Genomic DNA, 15872 nt, shown 5'->3' on the forward strand with positions numbered 1-15872 from the left:
GCGAGTGTTGCCTTTCTTGAAGACGGTGAGGGAGAAGGGGATTCAGCGAAGAGTGAAATGATGGTTGCTTCGTCCGTCAAACTTAGACTGCGGGGAGGTGGGGTTTTGTGATACGACGGCTCGTTACTGCCGCGCTACGACCGGGGTGACTCTCCGCCTGCATACTGCCTTCTAATTTGGTGGATGGCATTTGGGCCCGCGCGCTGCATGGCCCGCATGTCGGTGAACAAAAGTATAACGGCATTCAGTAGAGGGAGATGTTTCGATGACCTAGGAGGAGCCAGAAGCGGTATTGTATCCACTGTACTAGTAGTAATTGTTTTTCTGGGTAGCTGTAGAGTGTCTCCACTGTACTAGTAGTAATTGTTTCTCTGGGCCCAAGACAAAACAGCCCATCCACCCTAGTAAATAGTAAAATCAATTCAAAAGCCCATATATTTACTGAATGAGAGGCGCTACCCACACCAGCACACCGCCCCCCAAAAAACCTGGGTGCTCTTCTTCCTCCTCACTCCCACCCACCTCACGTCAGCTCGCTCCACTCGTACCCCCAAATTCCTCACCTCACTCCTACAGAAAACCCCAACTCCCCTTCTTCCTTGCTACTACAGAAAAACCCCAGCTCCCCTTCTTCTTCACTCGCACTACAACTAGGCTCGTCATTCGTTACTCTGCTCAAATCCGTGAGCGCGACGCGACGCCTCGAGGAAAATGGAGTCGGCTGACCCCAGCGCCTAGAAGGTGAGGCTGCCGCCAGCGGCGACACCTGTTGTAGATCCCGCACCCGGCAGCGCGGGGAGAAGCGGCGACCCCGCCCCCACCGGATCCCAGGAACCCGTAGAATCTCGGGTGGACCGCATCAGCGATCTCCCGGACGCCGTCCTTGGGGAGATCATCTCGCTTCTCCCCACCAAGGATTGCTGCCGCACCCAAGTCCTCTCAATTCGGTGGCGCCCTCTATGGCGCGCCGTGCCCCTTAATCTCGACTGTCGTGAGCTATATCTCTTCAATGATTTTGAAATCCCCAGAGCCATCATCTCCTCCCACCAGGGCTCCGTTCAAAGCCTCTGCATCCCGTCATGCTACCTGAGCAAGCATACCATGCCCTGCACGGTGGACGCCTGGCTGAAATCCCCTGAATTCATAGAACTACAGCTGCTTGAGTTCTACTATTCCCCTGGAAATCACATACCACATACCGAACGCCATGTACTTGTGCCCTCAGCACCGATGTCCATCTCGCGGTTTTCCTCCTCTCTCCACACCGCCACCTTTGCGCTGTGCTACCTACCAGACAATCTGGTACTAAACCTTCGACTCCCATTTCTCAAGAAACTTTCACTTGTGCGGGTTCGTATATCGGAGGCCTCATTGCACAGCATCATCCACTCCAGTTGCCCTGCCCTGGAGTGCTTGGTGCTTGTTTTCACAGTTAGAATCGGTTGTCTCCAAATAAAGTCGCCTAACCTTGTAAGAATTGGAATTTCTTTTGACGGAAGGCAGCTCATCATCCAAGATGCCCCTTCACTTCAAAGGTTGATCCTTGATTCTAGTTATTCACCATTGCAAATAACCGTCCTCTCTGCGCCTAAACTGGAGACCTTGGGTGTAATACATGATCTTTGTGCTCATTTCAATATGGTTTTTGGCTCCACAGTTCTTCAGGTACTTTATATTATCATCTACACTTGTAACCATAAGCTGCATTTTAAATTTCTGTGCATAAGTTTTATATCATCTTGGAGTACACATTTTGTACTAATATTATGTTCTATGCTCAATGAAGAGTTTCTCCATGGATGGCCTATCAATGGTGCTAGATTCTGTCAAGATCTTCTATATCCAAATAAATAGTTTTGATCTGAACAAGATTATTGGCTTGCTGCAATGCTTTCCATGTCTGGAGAAGTTGTATATAAAGGTGATAATTTCACGCACATCGGAAGCCCGCATGTAGTGTACTAGAATTAACCGTTCAGTTGTTGCTCTTTCGACACTCTTTTTTAGACCTTAACTATTTTCAATCTTCATGTCTATTTAGGCAATAGGACGGGTAAGAAAGTTATAACCAATCGGTGGATTCATAAGCATCGGGATTTTCTCACTTCTCATGAGTCGATTGAAGACAATAAGCTAGAATGATATGTAGCCAACCGTGCAAACACTAGATTTGTCACATTCTTCCTACTGAATGCAAGGTTACTATTGTCCATCAGGCTAAGTTTATCAGCAGCATGGTTTTGACAGATGGGTATGTCGAAGAGCAAAAAAAGGAGTTTCAGGTGGGCAAAAGAGCTTGTGAACGTGTCGGGCTTCTATTTACAACATATTGTGGTCATAATCCAGTAATTTTACGGCCCAGGATGTTCATTCTATGGACCTGACTGATCCATTTGACTGTGACTGCCGAAAACACTGCTGGAGTTAGATGTTGTTGCCCTTGTCAACTTGGGTTTTGTGTAAACCTGATGAACAGTTAACCCTCGTGCTTTGTACAGTTTGTAAGTTGGAGTTAGATGTTCTTGCCCTTTTCAACTCGGTTGTGACTGTCATATTTTCTTTGAAACAAGGCAAATGGCTTGCCATTCGTTTAATTTAGAGTGAAATATTGTAACAAATCCCAACCAAGGGAAATAACATCACTCTCGCCGGCTGCTTGAGCTCACTGTGCATTACAGAAGCCAAGTGATTAGCCCCCACCAGCACCCACAAACTTATTTCGAACTAGCACATCAAATGGGCTGTAAATTTTCATACGAAAGGCTGCATGACCGTGACAGATTTGGATTCTGACATTTGGGACCCATGAGGAAATAGCCTATCCAAGGTGGTGTCGACTTACTAGCCAGTCAACAAACGATTCTGCCTACCAGCCGTTGGATTGACATCCAACATCTGTCGTGTATCTTTTATCTCTTGTCTTCTTCTTCCTCCAGCCGCCCAAACCAAACCACCCCATCGGCTCCGCCTGCTCCCGCCTCCCATGGCTGGCTGCGCCTTCGCCGCCCTACCGTACCCTCCAACATTGGCCAGTCCCTCCCTCTATTCCCCCACACGTCCTGTTATTCTCTAGCAACGTCAACCCCAACACGCACCCACACCCGAACCAGTCAACCCTCGTACTCCCCTCCGCCTGCAACTGGACCGGCACATCTACCACGGCTCCTGTTCTTTCCGTCTGAGGCCTCGCCGTCGTCCTCCACCTTTGTTCGCTCGCCATGCACGGTGCGCCACCCTCTTGTGTTGTGAACATCGTCAACAACCGAGAGGAACAAGGAGATGAATGTACATGGAGAGGATGACAGTAGGGACACACCAGCGTCATGGTAGTACGCAAGCAAGTGCCTCTATAGTACAAGCCCAAAAATATGGTTCCTCCTAATGGTTGGACATCTGGGGCTCACGCCATTGTCAACGTAGTCAATAAACGAGAGAATTATACCACGAGCGGCTGACACCAGGGACCCAGCAAGTCGTTGTCGGTGTTCTGGGAATGGGGGTCCCCAGACTTGCCTGCCTGCGGCCTGCGGCGTGGCTCAAAGGGGGCCCAGCACGGCCCATCTTCATCAACACAAGCTCAAGACCCTCGTGAGGGGCCAAGCCTCGCGGGGCGGACGACAAGGAGCTTCCTCAGGCACGGCCTCATCAGGCTGGCTCACGAGGAGGCGGAGAGTTCAAGGCGGGGTACCTCGCGAGGTGCCCATGACGCAAGCTATGACGACCAAGGGCGCCAGTCGGGCGCCAGCCCGCGCAGTGTCCTCCTTTCCTCTTTGGTGCAAAGGGAGCAAGCGCAGGCGAGAGCATCAAGCAAAGGCATCCATTTCGGTGCAACAAGACCAAGACCAGCCCAACGGCAGGGAGGAAGTCATTGTGGAGCCCAAGCAGGCATCACCACCAGAGCCTTTGACAGGCGAGGACCAACTTTAGTCAGGATAAGTGTACCCGATGTTCCCCTTCAAAATGGCCAATTGTTGGCGCCCTTCCCGCTCAATATTTGGGAAGAGGCCCAGGGCCTTTGCCTCCAGGGTAGAGGCATCTGGACCGGAATCAAGAGAGAGAGAGAGAGAGAGAGAGAGAGAGTGAGAAGGGCAGCTGAACTCCTCCTAGCAGTTCATCGTCCCAGCCAAGAACAGACCCTCGCGAGGCTGTTCTTCCTTGTATTGTTCATCAATAGCCCAAGAGGCAATCCACCACACCACACGCTGGAGTAGGGTATTACACCACAATGGTGGCCTGAACCAGTATAAACTCTGTGTCTCTTGTGTTGTTCCTTCCGTAGTTTAGATCTCAGCGAGCCGGTGAGGAACGGGTAGGTAGAGGGCGAAATCTCCGTGCGCACCCCAGTGTTCGAACCTCAAGGGTCTGCCAGAACCTGAAATCTGACATTTGGCGTGCCAGGTAGGGGTGCGCCGGAGTTCGTCTTCCGTCGCCCTGTTCTTCTCCGACCGTCGCATCCATGTCTGACGCTCATCGGGCCCGCGCCGAGCACCGAGCTGCTCTCGCTTCCCGCGTCGCCCAGATGGCCCCCGTCGGCAGCCACCCCCGCCGTTCCCCGTCGCCTGCCGTCAACGCCGCCACCGGCCCGGCGGGGAACAAGCAGCAAGCATCGTCCCAGCATCCATCCATGAGGCCAGACGGCCGCACTACTACACCCTCGCTCACCCCAGCTGGTTCTTCGTCCCGCGCGCCCCGCGCTGCCATGGAGGCTTGAGCTGCGCTCATCGCGGCAAACGAGCTCCTGCGCTACCGCCCAGTCGACGACGTCTATGAAGAGTGGCTCGACCGAGTCGCCGAGCTCATCCGCGCCGCTTGGGGCTCCCCTGCGTCGTCCTTCTCGCTGCACCGCGCCCCGCCCTGCATGGGCAATGAAGCTCCGGGGGCGCCTCAGCCGCCTCCCCCTCAAGAAGGCACCTTGGCCCGAAGGCGCGTGACCCCTGGGTGGAACCCGCTCCGTTAGGCGCCAGCGCGGCAAGAGCAGAGCTGCCAAGAAGTCCCTGGCCCTCGAGAAGCTGCCCGAGCACTCCCTGCTCCGGCTCGTCGCGAACACGCTCCTGCTCCAGCACGTCAAGACCCCACGCTGCTCCCATCTACAACGCATGAGGACCCACAGGACCAAGCTCTTCGTCACCCGAGGCCTCCCGTGGCCACAGCGGGCTGCCGCGCCTTCACCACCGAGTTGCGCAGCGTCGCATGGCCCGGCAAGTTCAAGCCAGACCTGCCTCCTCGCTACGACGGTATGGCTGACCCTGCAGAGTTCCTCCAGCTCTACGAGCTGGGCATCAAAGCTGCCAACGGGGACGAGAAGGTCATGGCGAACTGGTTTCCCATGGCGCTCAAGGACGGGGCCCGCACCTGGCTCCTGAACCTGGCTCCAGGCACGATTTCCTCCTGGGACGAGATGCGCACCCGCTTCATCGCCAACTTCCAGGGTACTCGCGACCGGCCACCCGCCGTGAGCGACATGCGCCGTATCAAGCAGCAACCAGGAGAAACCCTGCAGAAGTACATCCAGCGCTTCAACAACGCGCGCCTCAAGATTCCCAAGGTGACCGAGGAGGCCATCATCTCAGCCTTCTCCGACAGCGTGCGCGACGTCAAGATGAAGGAGGAGCTGGCGATGCATGAAGACCTGTGCACTTCCTTGGAGCTGTTCAACTTGGCGACCAAGTGCGCCAGGGCTGAGGAAGGGCGTCTCTCCCTCCTCGAGCTGCCTGCCGCAGACCCAGAAGAGAAGAAGCCCAAGGCCAAGGACGTGAAGTGCAAGGGGGCTGCCGTGCTCGCGGCAGAACCAGACACCAAGCGAGGTAGAGATCAGCCCGAATCTTCCAAGGGCAGTCGGTACTGCGTGTACCATGACCTCCACACCCACAACACCAATGAATGCCAAGAGCTCCGAGCCGTGCATGAAGGAAGGGTCGGCCGACGTCCCGACCGCAGCGACCGGGGCTACGGCCGAGGAGGAGGAAGGAACGCAGGACGCTGGGAAGACCGCGGCCCTCGCCAAGGGTGGCGCGACCAACCTCGCGAGGATCGCTGGCAGGACCCGCCTCGCGAGGGAGCCTGGAGGGATCAGCCTCGCGAGGATGGCCCGCAAGGTAACGCAGGCCTCCCTCCGTTGCCGCCGCAGCCAAGGAGAAATGAGGACCGTCATCAGGACGAGGGGGCTGGGGGCTTCCAGGAACCACGTGCGATCGCCTGCATCCTGGGCAGGGCTCAAGCCCCAGCCTCTCAGCGCATCTTCAAGCAGTTCACCCGCGAAGTAAATGCAGTCCTCCCCAAGCTCGAGGCCACGCGTCCTCTCAGGTGGTCGGCATGCACCATCACGTTCAGCTCAGCGGATCAGCTCAAGTGCGCGGCCACAACCGGAGTTCTCCCAATGCTTTGTTCCCTAATCATCAGCAACGTGCTAGTCACCAGGACCCTCATCGATGGCGGGGCAGGGCTCAACGTCCTGTCCGTGGAAACATTCAACAATCTCCAAGTGCCCTACAATCAGCTTCAGCCAACCAAGCCTTTATCCGGAGTCACCGACGGCTCCCTGGTCCCGATTGGGCAGGTCCGCCTCCCTGTCACCTTCGGGGCACGCGACAACTACCGCACCGAGCTCATCGACTTCGACGTCGCCCACATTCGCCTGCCATACAACGCCATCCTCGGGTACCCAGCGCTGGCCAAGTTCATGGCCGTAACCCACCATGGCTACAACGTCCTCAAGATGCCAGGAAGTGGCGAAGTCATCACGGTGCCCTGCGAAGAGAAAGACGTGGTGTGCTCCCTGGAACGAGCCTTTCAGGCCGCATCGCTGGAAGACCCGGATCGCGGAAGCAGGAGGCTTCCTGAGACCGCCCCCAAGAAGAAGAAGACGTCGTCCAGCCTGGCCCCTGAGGAGGCAGGCCCCTCAGGGCCCGCGCCTGCTCAGGGGGAACCTCCTTCCATCGCATAGGGAAGCGCGCCCGGCGCCCTCCTTAGGCAGGGCTCAGGGGCTCTCCCCTGGAGGGCCGTCGACCTCGCCAGGGTCACGAGGGAGGCGCTTGGGCACCACTTGGAGGCGTGTTTCGAAGCACGTTTCCCTCAAGAAGGAGCAAGGCAAGGAGGGCCAAACCCTCAGGAGTTCGTCAGCAAGGCCATTCAGGAGCTACAGGAGTCAAGAGTCATAAGAGGCAGCCGCCGCTTACCCGCTGTGGCCCCCCATCCAGGCGAGGATGGTGGGCTGCGCGTCTGCATCGACATACCAGGGCTCAACCGAGCCGCATCTCAGGAGCGCCTCTGGCCCTCGCAAGTGGGGCACTGCGAAGGTCCACCCCACAGCTACGTTCGCATGCCTTATGGCTTGCTGAACGCGGCTGCCATGTACCAGCGCCTCATGAGGGGCATCCTGGAGGCTCAAGAGGTCAGGCGTTCCGCAGCCCTGGCGGAGATGGAGATGGTCCCCGAGGAGCCACCAGCGCCTCCGAAGCCTCCCGAGGCCCCAGGGCCTGGGGGCTCGTGAGGATCGGCTCCCGCAGCCCATCGAGTCTGCTACACCAACACCCCTTCGTCGTCAACACTATCAGGTGACATCTTTCAAGTTTCATTTTTAGCTGGGAGCGCCCTCAGGGCTGCATTATTCCCAGGTCGCATGGGTCCGTCCCTGCGGCGTGTATCCCTTTTGCTCGTGTTTTTAGCTTACTTTGATTGGGGGCGCCCCTCGGGCTGCATCATCCCCAAGTCGCTCGGGCCAGACCCAGCAATGTCCGCCTTCCCAGCATCTATTTGAATGAATTCACTCCTTCGCGATTAACATGCTTGACCTAGTTGCCCGCTCAACTAACACCAACTGATGGAGCTGCTCCCAAACGGCATGACGCTTGCGCATGGGTCCGTCCCTGCAATGCCGAAAAACCTGAATGGCTGAGCTCTGGCCGCGGCAGCCCCGCATAGCGCCACCTCGTCGAGCCCTCAGTGCCTCACCACCTCTCCAGACCAACCAACGGCTGACTGTCGATTGTCGCGGCAAACTCTCATTCTTTCTATGATGAGCCTGCAGGATCTCTTCAAGGAGCAGCGTCAGGCGAGGCCCTCACGGAGTCTTCTTCATTCTCGTCCGTGCAAACCGCTTGCACGTTAAAGGGGGGGTGCCTGAGCATCGCGACTCAGGGCTCCTACTGGCTCTCCAGCCCTCACCCTCTGGCCTTGTCCACGGCATCGCGACCTGGCATACCAGCGACGGCTGAGGCTCGCTCGAGGGCCGGGACCCAAGGACGTAGAGCAGAAAGGGGAGCGAAGGCGAGAGGGGAGAGGCACGCGAGGACCTCGCCAAGCAACCCCTCGCCTGCCAATGCATGGACCCGGCGACACACCAGGGAGCGGTCCCCGATTCTTGAGATAAGTCACCACCCGGAAGCCCCAGCTACCGTGGCACCGTCCCCGCACCTAATGCAATCCCGTGTTAGCAACGTCGCTCTCCTTTCTCACGGAATGATGGCTGCTTGAGCGCTAAGGGGGACCTCCTGAGCATCATGACTCAGGGGCTCTTACCGGACCTCAGGCCGCTCACCTCCTGGCCTTGACCACGCATCGCGACCTGGCATACCAGCGACGGCTGAAGCCGCCTTGGGACTGGGACCTGTCGGCGCAGAGCATCAAGCCCTCACGAGGTTCGAAAGGAAGAACTGAGCTAAGACGGAATGAGCAACTCGCGCTACTCCATGGCAAGGATTATATTAATAGATGGGCCCGCAGGCACCTTACAAGCCCCACGGGGCGCGTTCTTGATTCCTCGCAGGGAACAGATCCTAAGGAACGCTAACTACGTGCGCCCCTGCAAAAGACGCCATCATCAACAGTGGGCCGTCCGGCACCGGCGCCAACCCCATCCAGATCAGAGGCGGCGACGGCCTGACGAGCCCGCCCTGCTCCGGGAGCGGCGCAGGCTCGGGGGCTCATAGCTGTAGTCGCTCATCTCCGGAGTCGCGAAGAGCTCGGCAGAGTCGCTGGATCCTCCGGCGCCTCCATTGCCTGAGGAGCTGCCAAGGGAGCGGTTAGCCGGCCTCTGCCTCGCCTTAGCAGGGTCCCGACCGCCTCTCCCGGGGCAGCACTCCAGCCGGCGACCCTCTGCATCGAAGACCTTGAAGAACATCACCGAAGCACCGTCGTACTCCAGGTGGATCACGAGGGCGCCCCTTGTCCTGCAGACCCGGGTGATCTCGCCCCAGCCTCGAGTCAGGAAGACCTCACCCGGGGCAAGGACCACGACCTCTGCCCCGGCCGCGAGGGTGCTGTAGCCGGCGTGCTGCAGCCAGAGCCCCAGGAGTTGCCCCTGCGGGATGACGGAGGCGAAGAAAGGAGGAAGGTGAATCCAAGACTGAGGAGGCACGGCGGCGTGAAGCACGAACTCTCGGGAGGAGCCCTCGGCGTGGACTCCAGGGGGAAAGACGCACACCTTTGTGACCCGCTGGCGCCGACGGTGGCGCCGCCCGTGGCTTTTGGCATCAACTCCTTCAGAGCCCTTGATGTGGGCGTACAAGGGAAGCGGGAACCCTGGTGGTGGCCGCTCGCACCAGGGCCTCGACACTTCCTGGTGGGCGCCCTCACCCCGATGGCAGAGGGCTAGCCGTTTCTTCGATGGAAGCGGGTCAGGATCCTCTCAGGGAGCTTTTCCCTTCTCTGCCGTAGAGAACCGGCGGATCGGAGCCATTGCAGCAAGACAGAACAAGGACCGAGAAGAAGGAGAAGCAAGAAGAGACAGACTGGAAGGGCACGCGTCGTGCCGTACTTAAAGCCAGAGGAGGCCAACCGCCGACCTCCACGATCGCAGGTAATCATGCCCCGCTTTGCATGCAGGGACTTGTCAATTCGTGCAGTTGCCAAGGCATCGTGGGGAAGTGGAGACGCCCACGTCCAATCAACCGCCACGCGGCGCCCAAGGCCGCAGGCTGTTAGGGCCCGCTGCGCTTCGCACTTGCCCTTTCGCCTCTCTGCTCGGCCAAGTCCGGGCGCGCCTTGGGTCCGGGTGCTACTGTCGGTGTTCTGGGAACGGGGGTCCCCAGACTTGCCTGCCTGCGGCCTGCGGCGTGGCTCAAAGGGGGCCCAACACAACCCATCTTCATCAACACAAGCTCAAGACCCTCGCGAGGGGCCAAGCCTCGTAGGGCGGACGACAAGGAGCTTCCTCAGGCACGACCTCATCAGGCTGGCTCACGAGGAGGCGGAGAGTTCAAGGCGGGGTACCTCGCGAGGTGCCCATGACGCAAGCCATGACGACCAAGGGCGCCAGTCGGGCGCCAGCCCACGCAGTGTCCTCCTTTCCTCTTTGGTGCAAAGGGAGCAAGCGCAGGCGAGAGCATCAAGCAAAGACATCCATTTCGGTGCAACAAGACCAAGACCAGCCCAACGGCAGGGAGGAAGTCATTGTGGAGCCCAAGCAGGCGTCACCACCAGAGCCTTTGACAGGCGAGGACCAACTTTAGTCAGGATAAGTGTACCCGATGTTCCCCTTCAAAATGGCCAATTGTTGGCACCCTTCCCGCTCAATATTTGGGAAGAGGCCCAGGGCCTTTGCCTATAAATAGGACTAGCCACCCCCAGGGTAGAGGCATCTGGACCGGAATCAAGAGAGAGAGAGAGAGAGAGTGAGAAGGGCGGCTGAACTCCTCCTAGCAGTTCATCGTCCCAGCCAAGAACAGACCCTCGCGAGGCTGTTCTTCCTTGTATTGTTCATCAACAGCCCAAGAGGCAATCCACCACACCACACGCTGGAGTAGGGTATTACACCACAATGGTGGCCTGAACCAGTATAAACTCTGTGTCTCTTGTGTTGTTCCTTTCGTAGTTTAGATCTCAGCGAGCCGGCGAGGAACAGGTAGGTAGAGGGCAAAATCTCCGTGCGCACCCCAGTGTTCGAACCTCAAGGGTCTGCCGGAATCCGAAATCCGATAGTCGCGCAGTTTTTTTTGAGGAACAAGCGGTTGTTATTTATACTAGTTTTAGCAACGGATTAGGGTAACAACGGGACCGTGTGGGGCTGTGGCCCGTCTAGCCAGGGTTTTATTTATGTTTACCACATCATGAGCCCAGTTGTGTTTTTTTCTTGCTGAAAATGGCTAGCCCAGTTCTACTTTTTAAAAGAAATACCCAAACGAGGCCTACTTGCTTTATTAGCCCTGCCGGGCTGCAAATCTTTCAAGACGAGGAGAGTTTCACTCGGTTTGCCCAGAAATGGGATGTACATTTTTAAAACACATCAAACCAGGAATTAGTTTCAAATTTTTTTTCATTACAAGATTTTAAATTCCATTGATTTTTATGCATGGACAATTATTTGGATTTTATATTTATATAAATTATTTTTCAAAATAGTTTGACTGTGAATCGATATTTCGGGATTAAAAGCAATTGACCGCACCAAAATATGCAAAATTTCGTATACTTTTTAACCGTGGCCACAATATGGGGTGTAATGCTAACAAAAAGAAGATGGGCTCCAAAAAAATTCTTAAGAATTAGCAAATGGGATGTACATTATTAGAAATAATGGCAGATGGGCTGTATGCTATTTTCCACAGATTTGAGGCTGACTTGTGCGCCAACTACAGGTTGACGCGTATGCTTTCCTAAGAAAAGGTTGACGCACACGCAACACCGTGTAAACTTAGTCAACACACGAGAGCAGTGACTGTTGGATGTCCATCCAACGACTATCATGCTTCTTCAATCTCTGCTCTTCCTGCTCCAGCCGCTCAAACAAGCGCCGGCGGGACTGCCTGGTCCCTCCTCCCGCGGCCGGCTATGCTGCTGCGCAGGCCTCACCTCCCCACTGTACTCCCATCGCTAGCCTAGCCATCCCTCTACTCACCCACATGTGCTATTATTCTCCGGGTACGGCAGACAAACCAGTAAACCCTCGTACTCCCCTCCGCGTGGGAAACAACTGTCGAGTCTTCCCTGGCTCCGTGTCGTTCCCTTCCTAGGCCTCGTTGTCGTCCACCGCACTGGTGCTCTCGGCGCGGCCTGGTCAACGAACGACATCCATCAGAAGTGGACTGTACGTGGAGAGGCTAACAGCTAGGACCCACCGGGAGGGTCTTTGTATTTCGCGAAAAAAACATTCCCCCCGCTGACAGGTCAGACCCACCAGCTATATCTTCGCACGCAAGGAAGTGTCTCCTTATTACGCACAAAAAAATGAATACCCCCCTCCTAGCTGGGACCCACCATGCTGGGAGGCTGACTTGTGGGCCTACTAAGTTGACGGGGACAAAGGGCTTTGTCAACTTAGTCAATATGAACGATTCTTGCTCCAGTGACCGTACGATGTCCATCCAACGGCCATAGTGCTTCTTCAACCTCTGGTCTTCTTGCTCCAGCCGCCCCAAGCAGCACCGGTCATGCCACCTGCTCCTGCCTCCAATGGCCAGTTGTGCAACCGTGGAGGCCTCACCGCCCCCTACTACTCCCAACGCTGGCCAGGCCATCCCTCCACTCACCCACACCCCCTGTTATTCTGCGGCGACGGCAGCCTCACACTGCAGCCGAACCAGTGAACCCTCGTACTCCTCTCCGTGTGGGCATCCACTACTGCATCTTCCCCGGCTCCGTGTCGTCCCTTTCCTAGGCCTCGCCGTCGTCCACCCCATGGTGCTCTCGGAGCGGCGTGGTCAATGTGGTCAACGACCGACTTCCATCGGAAGAGTATTGTATGTGGAGAGGCTGACAGCTGGGTCCACGACAGCCGCAAGGAAGTGCCTACTTATTAAGCGCAAAATAATTATTCCTCTACCTGACAGCAGGGACCCACCAGACAGGCCACCGTATTTCACGAAAAAAACATTTCCCCCTGACTGTTGGGACCCACCGGACGGGCCACCATATTTCTCAAAAAAAATGTTCCCCCGCTGTCAACTCGGACCCACCGGAAGTGCCTCCTTATTACGCACAAAAAATGAATACTCCCCCTGCTAGCCGGGACCCACCTTGGTGGGAGGCTGACTTGTGGGCCTACTAAGTTGACAGGGACGGAGGGCTTTGGCAACTTAGTCAATATGAACGATTCTAGCTCCAGTGACCATACGATGTCCATCCAACGATCGTAGTGCTTCTTCAACCTCTGGTCTTCTTGCTCCTGCCGCCCAAAGCAGCGCCGGTTGTGCCGCATGCTCCTGCCTCCCGTGGCCGACTGTGCTGCCGCGGAGGCCTCACCGCCCCCTACTATTCCCACCGCTGACCAGGCCCTGCGGCGACGGCAGCCTCACACCGCAGCCAAACCAGTGAACCCTCGTACTCCTCTCCACGCGGGCTTCCACTATCGCGTCTTCCCTGGCTCCGCGTCGTCCCCTTCCTAGGCCTCGCCATCGTCCACAGCCCTGGTGCTCTCGGCGCGGCGTGGTCAACATGGTCAAGGAACGAATTCCATCGGAAGAGTACTGTACGTGGAGAGGCTGACAACTGGGTCCACAGCGGCCGCAAGGAAGTGCCTCCTTATTACGCGCAAAATAATTATTCCTCCACCTGACAGCAGGGACCCACCAGATAGGCCACCGTATTTTGCGAAAAAATCGTTCCCCCTGACTGCTGGGACCCACCAGCTACATCTTCGCACGCAAGGAAGTGCGTCCAAAAAAAACGATTCACCCCCTGACTGCTGGGACCCACCAGCTACATCTTCGCACGCAAGGAAGTGCCTGACAGTCGGGACCCACCTGGTCAAAGCGTACATAGCATTGTCATTCTGGTCGCGAACATGTGCATACATACTGGTCGATGTAGACGCGCTCGTGTCGTAGTAGAGGCGCGCACGTACCATGTACACGTACGTACAACGACCAGGGTGCAAGAAAGTAAATACGGCCACGTACGTACATACGGGTGGGGTCTCGAACGCCAACTCACGCATACGTACGGCCAGGGCTATGTACATGGCTGGGTCGGAACGGAGAAACTGCATCGTCATCGTGTTCATGGGGAGGCAACATAATGCGTCGTGTTCATCGGGAGGCAACGAAACGCGTGGGAGCCAACCGGCTTGGATGGAACAGCCGATAGAAACGAGGCCTGGCGTACCACAGAACGGAGGAAACGGCCTTGTGTTCGACTGGCCACGTTCGAAACGGGATCCTATTCATCGGGAGGGGTGTGGCATACCGCAAAACGGAGGAAATAGACTTGTGTTGGACCTCCTACAGTGGGTCCTGTTGATCGGGAGGGTGTGGCGTACTGCAAAACGGAGGAAATGGACTTGTGTTGGAGCGCTACGGTCGAAACAGGGGTCCTGTTCATCGGGAGGGGCGTGGCGTACCGCAAAACAGGACTCCACGAGATACTGTTCATCTCCACCGTCGACCTCCTCAAGCCTCCACGGGCTACTGTTCATCCACTGTTGACCTCCTCCAGCCTCCACATGCGACTGTTCATCCACAACCTCATGTTCATCCAGCCTCCACCACGTGCTACTTCACAGGCTATTGTTCAACCAGCCCTCTCCACGGGCTCCTGTTCAACCACCCCTCCACGGGCTACTGTTCAACCAGCCCTCCACCGGCTACTGTTCAACCTTCCCTCCACAAGGTCATGTTCATCCAGCCCTCCACGGGGTCCTATTCATCCACGCCAACCGGCTCGATCGATCGGGGTCCTGTTCATCCAGCGGCAACACCACGGGGTCCTGTTCATCCAACCCCCACCGGGAACTGTTCATCCAAACCCCCCAACAACGCTCACTGTTCATCCAGAGGAAGCATCGATCGGCTTCAGTTAGCATCAGCAATGAAGGAATCGCTCGATCAGGTTCAGTTAAAAGCCATCAATCGATCGCTTGGGTTCAGTAACACGTAGCCTGCAGTGCAATCGCTTGGGTTCAGTAGGCAAATGCCTCGCTCGGGTTCAGTTAGAGCCCAACGCCTCGCACCTATGCGCGTGTGTGTACAAGAGAAACGCGCAAACCTCCATGCATCGCTCGGCCCGACCACCCACCATAACAGGGAACACCCCGATATTTTCCTCACCCTCGCTTCTACCACGGTTTTTCCTGTCATGGACGGCCCAAAGAATGTCATGCAGCTGCATCTCCGGCCCGCCCAAGACGAAAAGCCCATTTTCTGTCATGATTTTTTGTCATAGAAGTAGGAGCCCACCACATCTATGACGATACCGGGTTTTGTCACAGTTATCGTCGTAGAAGTGTCATAAGTATGACAGAAAAAAATTCATTCGGCTCAAAATGTCACGGATGTGTCTTTTTTTTTGTAGTGTTCCATGCTCCAAATATTTCATGTCCGATTCATAGACATCCTTGAATTGCTTAACGATGATGGCATGTTTGGTGTTCATATTTTTGTCAGCCAAATAATAATAGGTGCACTTGACTGTTTGAGGAAATGCCAACTGAAAGCTAAATTCAGTTAGAATTAGATTTTTGCACATGTGTTCTTGATGCTTCATGTACGACCACATAGTAGGGACGCAATAAATATTTTTTAGCTAGGTTGCTTGCCTGATGAAGCTCCCATGTGGACCATTTACTACTCTGTGTTATTGGAAATTGTTTGTAGTGTTTACTCAGGCTGAAGAAATTCATGTCGTTTTCCTCCATTTATTTCCTTTTATTTGTAAGTGCTACCTTTGGCAATTTCTCTATCCAACCTATTAATCACCGAGAAAGGTTTTGATGCAATTTGCAGAATAAGCTCACATTGTCGATTGCAGGATCAGAAGATGCTTTACACATGATTGTGTGATGCTCAGAGACATTTTGCACAACGGAAACTTCTTCTGAAGCTTGATCATATTCAGGTGCCTAACGGATTACCGCTTCCTAGGCATTTGTGCTTACTAGTATGCCGGAAACTTCTTGGAAAGCTTGCTGTTTTAGGTGCCTGACTGATTGCCGCTTTCTATGT

The sequence above is a fragment of the Triticum aestivum genome, chromosome 7B (genome assembly GCF_018294505.1).
Source record: "Triticum aestivum cultivar Chinese Spring chromosome 7B, IWGSC CS RefSeq v2.1, whole genome shotgun sequence".
Lineage (NCBI taxonomy): Eukaryota > Viridiplantae > Streptophyta > Magnoliopsida > Poales > Poaceae > Triticum > Triticum aestivum.